Source organism: Lathyrus oleraceus, chromosome 5 (assembly GCF_024323335.1).
Source record: "Lathyrus oleraceus cultivar Zhongwan6 chromosome 5, CAAS_Psat_ZW6_1.0, whole genome shotgun sequence".
NCBI lineage: Eukaryota > Viridiplantae > Streptophyta > Magnoliopsida > Fabales > Fabaceae > Lathyrus > Lathyrus oleraceus.
The window spans coordinates 493930218-493938800 of record NC_066583.1 but is presented as its reverse complement, the minus strand read 5'-3'; positions in this window follow the sequence as shown (position 1 = coordinate 493938800).

Genomic DNA, 8583 nt, shown 5'->3' with positions numbered 1-8583 from the left:
TTCTACGGTGGATCTTACCCGTGTTTGGTTCCCCTCAGCTAAGGCTCTATCTAACCCTAGTTTGGCTTTAAAACTCTAAGAAGGGCGTGTTATCTTCTTCCCCAGCGGAGTGTTTGGTGCTGTCTCCGCAGCAAAGATATTCCTTCTGTGTTTAGAAGAGAATAGTTATTTGATGTGCTTCTGCTTAGTGGCTGTTCCCCCCACAGAATTCGACATCACCCCCTGATAAGATCCCAAGTAGATTTCTTCTCTGACTGATCTTATCCTTGTTTCTACGTACTATTGAAAGATCCCCAACTTTGGTGGTTGTGATCCTTTGCCTATTCCCAACAACGGTCTCTGATCCCCGACAATCCTGCTTGTTCCCCTAGCAGTGGTCTTTGTCCTTGGCAGTGACTTCGCTTGATCCTTAGCAGTGATTGGTTTCCTGGTATTTGTTGCCCCCCACCAGATTGGATTCCTCCAGTGGTCCTGGCTTCCTCTTTTGAGATGTTATACCGGATGTCTGTCCATTGATTCTTGGACCTGTTTGTGTTAGATATGTCTGTTTGTCAGCATTAATCATACATAAACCATGCATATACATGCATAATTATAACATTCAAATATTCATGTTGCATTCTTTGCCATATATCTTTGTTTGTTATCTCCTGCTATTTGGTGATACATATTTCCCCAAGCAGATGTCGGTGTCTGATCTCTCCATATAGAGTCAACCCCATAGGCATAAAGTGTCTACCTTCCCTTCTGTCTTCCCCACTGAGTTATGACCTTATGGATGATTATTATTTCAGTTTCCTCCCTAAATATATATTGGGATGGAATTACTCCTCTGAGTTATATCCTCACTGGGTCGAGTCTTGTTTCATTGTGTCTCTCTAGTTTGTCACTAGATTGACTCCTCTTGCTATTTTCCCCTGCAGTTCCCTGTGGTTCAGGTGATCAATTACTCCGTAAATAGTAGTCGTTCATTCTCTCCCCAGTGGATTGTTGTGGCCTTCTACCCAGTAATCGATAGTTGTAACTCCTATTTCTGTGGCCTTCTACCCAGTAACCGGTAGTTGTAAGTCCTATTTCTGTGGTTTCTACCCAGTAACCGGTAGTTGTAAACCCCATTTTTATCCCCGTGTAGAGTTAATCCCTGATGTTCTTCATCCTAACCGATGACAGTTACTCTCTTCTGTGGTTTTCTACCCAGTAACCGGTAGATGTAATCCCCTCTTTGTTGGTTATCTTTATCCAATATTCGGTATTGATATTCCTTTGTTTCTTGAGTATACCACCCAGTAACTGGTGATATATCTCTTGGATAATTGCGTTGATCAAGCAATGTATCCCTAATGAGTCATCTTTCATTTACCCTTGTTTGGTAATGATTGTTTCTCCCTTTGATTGGTCATCATTTTATACCCAGTAGACGGTATCCCGATGTCTTTTCTTTTCGGTCGATTTATCCTTTATTAACCCAGTAACCGGTTGTGGATAATCTTCCATGCGAGTATGTTATCTATGTTCTGATGGTAATAGATAATATATCTCATGCACTCTTCCGTTGAAGTTTTTCCTTCCCCAGTTGAGTAAGATTCGTATTTCCTTATGGAATCGAATGTCCATCCTGTAATCGAGTTTGCTTTTTTTCAGCCCTCCCTTCGGATGATGAGTGTCTTGGAAATATTCCCCAATTCACGCCTGGTTGGTCACCTATTATATGCCCAGTAACCGGTATCCCTGGTGTTCCTTCCTTCTGCTCCCTATTATGACTTTTTGTCCCTTCTGGAGTCAGATTTTCCTGAGTTGAAATATACCTTATTAGGTCTTCCTCAGATGTTTTGGATGATTGCTATCTCTCACCCTTATACTGGTCTTAGATATTCTCTCTCCCCAAGCATGTTGTTCTCTCACCCTTATACCGGTGTTTTGATCACATGTCTCTTTGAGCTTATTACCCAGTAGCCGGTAATACCTCATTTGTTGTTTCCTCAGTTAAGTCCTTTGTGGATATTCCTGTTGGTGTAAGCCCTAGAGGCCAATAATTTTGGTACTTGTTTCGAATTATTTATTAATAATAAAATGCTTTTTCTTTATTACGTTTGTTTAATAAAGTCCCTAGAATAGCTAGTCCGTGTAATGTATCTAGTGTGACTTGATCATGAGATCACATTAAACATAAGGACAATATTCTTAAAGTATCCGTAGTCGAGCTTTATTGTGAAATGGGATAACATTAAAGCATTAAGACTATTATGTATATAGACTGATGATCACATCTCATGGGTCATGGATAAGGAGTTATCAAGTCTTAAACATAGGTATGAATGTTAAGAGTAATATTTATACTGGATTGACCCGCTATGAGAATAATATATAAAATGTTATGCAAAGTGTCATAAGTTATTCTCATGGTGATAATGGTGTATACCACCCTTCGACCTGAAACCACTATGGACCGTAGATGTAGAGTCGAGTGCTTTGTTGCTGATCAAACATTGTCCGTAACTGGATAACCATAAAGACAGTTGATAGGTACTCCACGAAGCATGCTGAGGGACATGAGTGACCTAGATGGAATTTGCCTATCCTGCATAACAGGATAAATGTCTATGGGCCCAATATTGAACTGGACAAGGATGACACGGTCTATGCCTTGTGTTCAATATAGACATAAGGGAAAAAGGGTAATTGCACACATAAGTATTATCACAAAAGTATTTGTCAGATCACATGACATTTTCGTGTCTTGGGTAGCAGTGATGTGTTGCTAGATACCACTCACTATTTATTTTGTTAAATACGTGATTTAATATAATTGCCAATGCCGCGAAAACCTACAGGGCCACACACAAAGGACATATTGATGAGAGACAAAGTAACTAAGGAACACCGTAAGGTACAATGCACTTAAGTGAATTGTAGAACATCGTAAGGTACAGTGTACTTAAGTAGAATACGAAATATGGTAAGGTACCATGTGCTTAAGTGATTTTGGGCATATTATACGATATGGGCCACATACACTTAAGTGGGCTTTTTAGCTTGAAGCCCACACAAGTGGTTCTATAAATAGAACCCTTGTGCAGAAGCATTCATTGCGGTTGCATTATTTTCGTTCTCTCTCTCTCTCTCTCTCTCTCTCTCTCTCTCTCTCTCTCACTCAAAGCCTTCATTCATAGCAGCTAGCACTGAGATTGAAGGAATCCGTTCGTGTGGACTGAGTAGAGACGTTGTCGTCGTTCAACGTTCGTGATCGCTCTGTAGATCTGCATCAAGGGTTTCAATCGTCAAAAGAGATCTACATCAAAGGTTTCAATCGTCACAAGAGGTAACCTTTCTGTCACTGATCATGACCATTCGTAAAGATCACTAAAGGAGAAATTTTTCGATTTCTGTTGCGTTTTGGATCGCCAATCTCCTTCAATCCCAGCCTGAGTCCGGATTTTTATCCGAAGTATCCTTTGTGGATAGTTTTGCTGTATTGGCATATTCCCCAATACATGCATCTTCGCGTCAGCTCGAGTCTTTTCATTGATTTATGTTTCATGGAATCCCTTCGTGTCTCCCAGCAAATTTCAAGTCGTGACCTGCTCACGCATTTTATCCCATTTATTCCCCAGTAAAGTCCCTAGAGTCTTTGTCCCATTTATGAGTGTATTACTCATATGGATTTTTAGTTTTTCCCGATTCCTTTTTTCCTTTGTGGACAAATATCCCCTCAGAGCATTAACTTTTCCATACATACATTTGCATCATGAGGTCTCTTAGGGACCAAAATTCATCTCTTTGTTATTATTTAAGCCCATTCTACCTCGTCGAGATGAAGATTTTAACCTTTATATCTCCGGCTAGAATGACCTTAAATAGGGGCATCTGTAAGACCCTAATTTTGACCCTAAGATCCCTCATGGCATCATATCATTGTTCATTACATTTGCCTCAAGGATCATAACATCTTGGCTCCTTAACCCTTGGGTTGGGACTTGTGTGAGTTGGTTTGAGACCACCAAGCATGCTTGAATTGTATATTATTGCTTTTCTTATTTTGTTTACTAACCAAAAGCACAAAAATATTTCACTAACTTTGTTTGTTTTGAAGCTTGAGCAATCATGTGATCTAAGGCTCCTAGGAGGCCCCTATGCCCTTTGAAGTGGCCAGATGAAAGTGAAAGCAATCATGACAATGGTTCACAAAGCTCCCAATCATCATATATGCCTCCCAAATGTCTCAATTTGTCAATTTGATCAAGATAAACCAAAGGGCTTGAGGATTGTTTCCCAAGGAAACCCTAATTCAACTGTGCATTGACTGTGCCATGCTCATGAAGCAACCTCAAACCATGATCAAATACAATCAAGGGAAGTTCTTTCACTCATCATTTTATGCATATATGAGCCTATGTGAGTGTCCTCAATAATTCATTCATCAAGTTTTGAAGTTTGGACTTGAGAAGTTGATCAGTCAAATCATCTGACTATTTTGAAATCCACTGAGACCTAACTTTTGATGTGTTTGTCAAATGAAGATGACCCCAAGAGAAAACATGTTCTTAAGAACCACATGAACAACTTTCATGTTCATCAAAGTTTCATTTGATACTTGTAAGGTCATCATTCATTTCAAATCATTATAGGTCATTTTGACTGAAACCCTAATTTTGGGTCAACTTCCCAAGGACCTAACTCACTCATTTGTTATTATTTTGAGGTGGGACCAAGTGCATTGGAAAGTTTAAAATGTATAATATTGTTATGTTGGACAAAATTTCATAATCCTAAAAGCAACACATGTGATAATACAAAACATTATAGGTCACTTTGGACCAAAGTCATTGAAATGTGAAAAAGTCCAACTTCAAGTGCCTATAACTTTCTCATCAAAAATCCAAATGATTCAAAATTCAAGTCCAAATTGATTGTATTGAAAATATCTACAACTTTTATGTTTAAGGTTTTGTCATTTGAGGCTTGAATCATTGAAACAGAAGGGCTTGAAATTGGTCCATTTTGGCAAAATTTCCATATACATGTTTTGCACATTGAACTTCATGGTCTGTTTTCAATATTTTCCCAACTCCAAATGGATTTTTGTTCAACATAACATTTGTTCCTTATGTCAAGACCTTTCCAACCATTATCCATGTGCCTATGTTTCAATTTTGAAAATGGCATTTTCGAAGAGGAGAAGTTTTGGGTTCAATGATGCATAACATGTGAAATCTTCTTGCACACCACATTGCCTTGCCATTTGCACGTCCAAATTCATTTGTTTCATCATCCGCATGCAAAACCAATTGAGTTTGGGCCTCACATGCGCCTGTACAGGCCCATGCATGGAGGACCCAAGCTCATGCACACACGGATATTTCATGCATTGCATCATCCCTTGCTATAAATAGAAGGCTTCATTCACTTCAAACTTCAACCTAAAGGCGCCTGAAGCTCTGCACAAGTGAAATCCCAACCCTTCATTAAAGGAATTTTGATTTTTCTCTCATATTTTCAAGCTCAGATTTCAACTTCATTGGTTGATCTCTGAACTTCAATTCCTTAGCCTTGCTTTCTTGCTACCTCAAGAACAAGCTGCACTGAAGATTTGGATCAGATCGTGCCATTGAAAACTGCTCTTCAAAGGTTTTCCCTCCAACTGTTTTCCTTCGAATCTCCTTGGATATTGATAATTTTTTGTGTTGGTTGATACCTCTGAAGTCCTCATGTGAGAGGAAATTGATTTGTGCTTTTAATTTTGTGAATTGAGCAAGTTCAGTTTGAACACCTTATTTTTCCATCTCATATTTCTCCTTCTATGAGAGTCTTGAGCAAAAACTAAGGGCACATGGGTGATGTACATCACCCTAGCTTTTGAATGATGTATGGATCGTGGATTTTGGTGAAGGTTTTGAAACCTGCAATTTTGGCCGGAACAATGAGGTTCACCGGAGAAGATGGTGGTTTCCACCACCGTCCCCACATGGATGAGTTCTTGGCCCTTGGATCCATTGCTTCAGATCTAATCTCAGCGCTTGAATGTTATGACTTCTTTTAAGCTGAGTGTTACGCGTTTGACTCATCCATACCATACGCGCGCGCTTCTGGTTCCTTGGATCAGCCACGTCAATTAATGAGCGCTGATCCAAGCGCTGTGGTTTTTTCCAATTTTTAATTTCTGTTTTAATTTTCTTTTATTTCAATTATTTTTAAAAATTCATAACTTCTTTATTTGGAATCACAAAAATATGGGACCAATTGCAAAAATTTTCTCTTAAATTCTAGTTTCTAAAAATGATTTTTAATTATTTTTGTGATTCCATTTAATATTTTTTGTGAATTATTTCTTTTCTGGTTATTTTTAATTCATTTAAAATACCTTTCAATATTCAAAAATGCCAAAAATATTTTCTTAACATCTTTAGATGATGATGAATCTAGGAAAAATATTCTCATCAATTTCTTAATTGAATTGAGATTTATTTGAGATTTTAGTTCAATTATGTTATTTTTCTTCATTTTTAATTGTTTAAAATTAGTTTCTGTTTTCAAAAAATGATAATTTTTTTGTCAAACCTTGTTTGACCATGTTAGACTTATGATGATCCATTTGGACTTTTCCAAGTTGATTTGAAATGGATTTGAAGTTTGACCTTTATTTGTTTATTTTAATTCAAGTATTATTTTAATTCTAAAAATTACCAAAAATATTTTTGTTGTTTCTTGACTTCTAAGCTTCATCTCACTTCTGTTTACCATTGATTGATGTTGATTCCATTCATGTTTGATCAATGTGTGTTGGTTATGTCTTTTGAATTTCAATTATGTACATTTCATTTCCATCTTCTTCTTCTTTTTCTTTTTGACCAATGAGTTAATGATTGGTGGTTAGCCTTGACATATGAGAGGCTTAACCTTCTTTGATCCAAATCAAATTCATCTTGATCAAAGATCAAGTGAATTGCTTTGCATTAGAGATAGGTTGTTTCTTGGTCAAGCAAAAAACCTAAATCCATACAAGATCATTTTTCTTTTCTTTTGGCATGACAAGTTGTAGGAGCTTGGCTTACTAGTCATGATCTCTACCTTGTGTTTGTTGCCTATAGTTTTATTGACCGATCTCAGATAGGTGTGACTACTACATTAGTCCACTTACGATTGCTTAACATAGCGCTAAATTTCCTTATGGCACACTAACACTAACTACTAATCACTAACTTTTAATTCAAGCATTTAATTCTTGCAATTTACTTTAATGCAATTTAATTTCTTGCTCATTAATTCATTTGTCTTTGCCCTTTGCTCACTTGAGCTCATGTTTATGTTAATGCAATTTGCCTTTTGCTCAGTTGAGCATATTATTGTGTATATACTATTGCCTTGTGCTTGTTTTGTTTTGTTTGTGTGAACCCAATGCAAAATGGAGAAAGGACTTAGATTTAAGACCTTACCTATGCTAAATGGAGTTTAAAGAGAAACTAGGCCTCATGCCTTTAGAATGCTAAAATTGTCAAAGAGCAACTAGGCCTCATGCCTTTAGAATGCTTAATCTTGAAGATGACATTGAAAGGACCCCTAATTCTAAACTCATTCTTGTCCATTCTTTTATTGCATTGTAGAACTTTTTGATTTGTGTGTTCTTGTGATAGGGATCCCAAACTTGAGCTACTTAGAAGGACCATTGTCATGAGCATCCAAAATGAGAGATACAAAAGCCAATTGGAAGATTCCTAGGAGCTTGATTGAATATTTGCTTGATTGCTTGAGTTAATTGCTTATTGCTTGCTAAGTCCAAAGGAAAGGAGCAACTTGGATCATCTTTATGATCTCAAGAAGGGAACTCCAAGTGGTTTTATTTCTCTTCCCTCATCTTTGCATGTTTAGGACCTAGCCCTTCTCTTCTTCTCTCCACTCTAACCCAAGCCAAACTTTTTGTGCAAACATTGACATTGCTTTTCAAAAATTAGAAACCTAGCCACTATGCCTTTGATTTTTCAAACTCTTTTTCATAACACTTATTTTGAATTGAATCTTAAGTCAACTTTGACCTTATTTTGTGAATACTTTTCATTTGTAAATACAACTCACTCAATTGTTTTATGATTCCAATGACCATTTGTGTTAAAGCTTTTCATAAACATTAGCTATTAGGTTTGATTTATCATAGAGGTTGATATAATACTCACCTATATCCTTAGTGATGGACTATAATTCTTCCATGCTTATTATAGGGTTAACCCCTCACTAGCATGTTGAAGCTCTCCTCACATGGTGGATTTGTGGTTGTGGGTTGAGTTTTCTCCCTTTGATAATAAAGGACCTTAAGGCTTTTGACCAATCAATTCACCAATTTCTTTTGAGATTTTTACCCCGAACTACGAGGTTTTGATCCTACCTTTTTAAGATGGTACGTAGGCAATGAGTTTATCCATTCAAACACAAAAAATGTAAATAACTTGTATATTCTTTTCTCATCTCCTCAATCATGTTTGCACAAGTATTTTTTCACAAATACCAACCTACCATACAATATTTGTAAAAAGGGCTCCCTTAGAGTACTAAGGATGTTTTGGGTGCTTAAAACCTTCCCATTGCATAACCAAC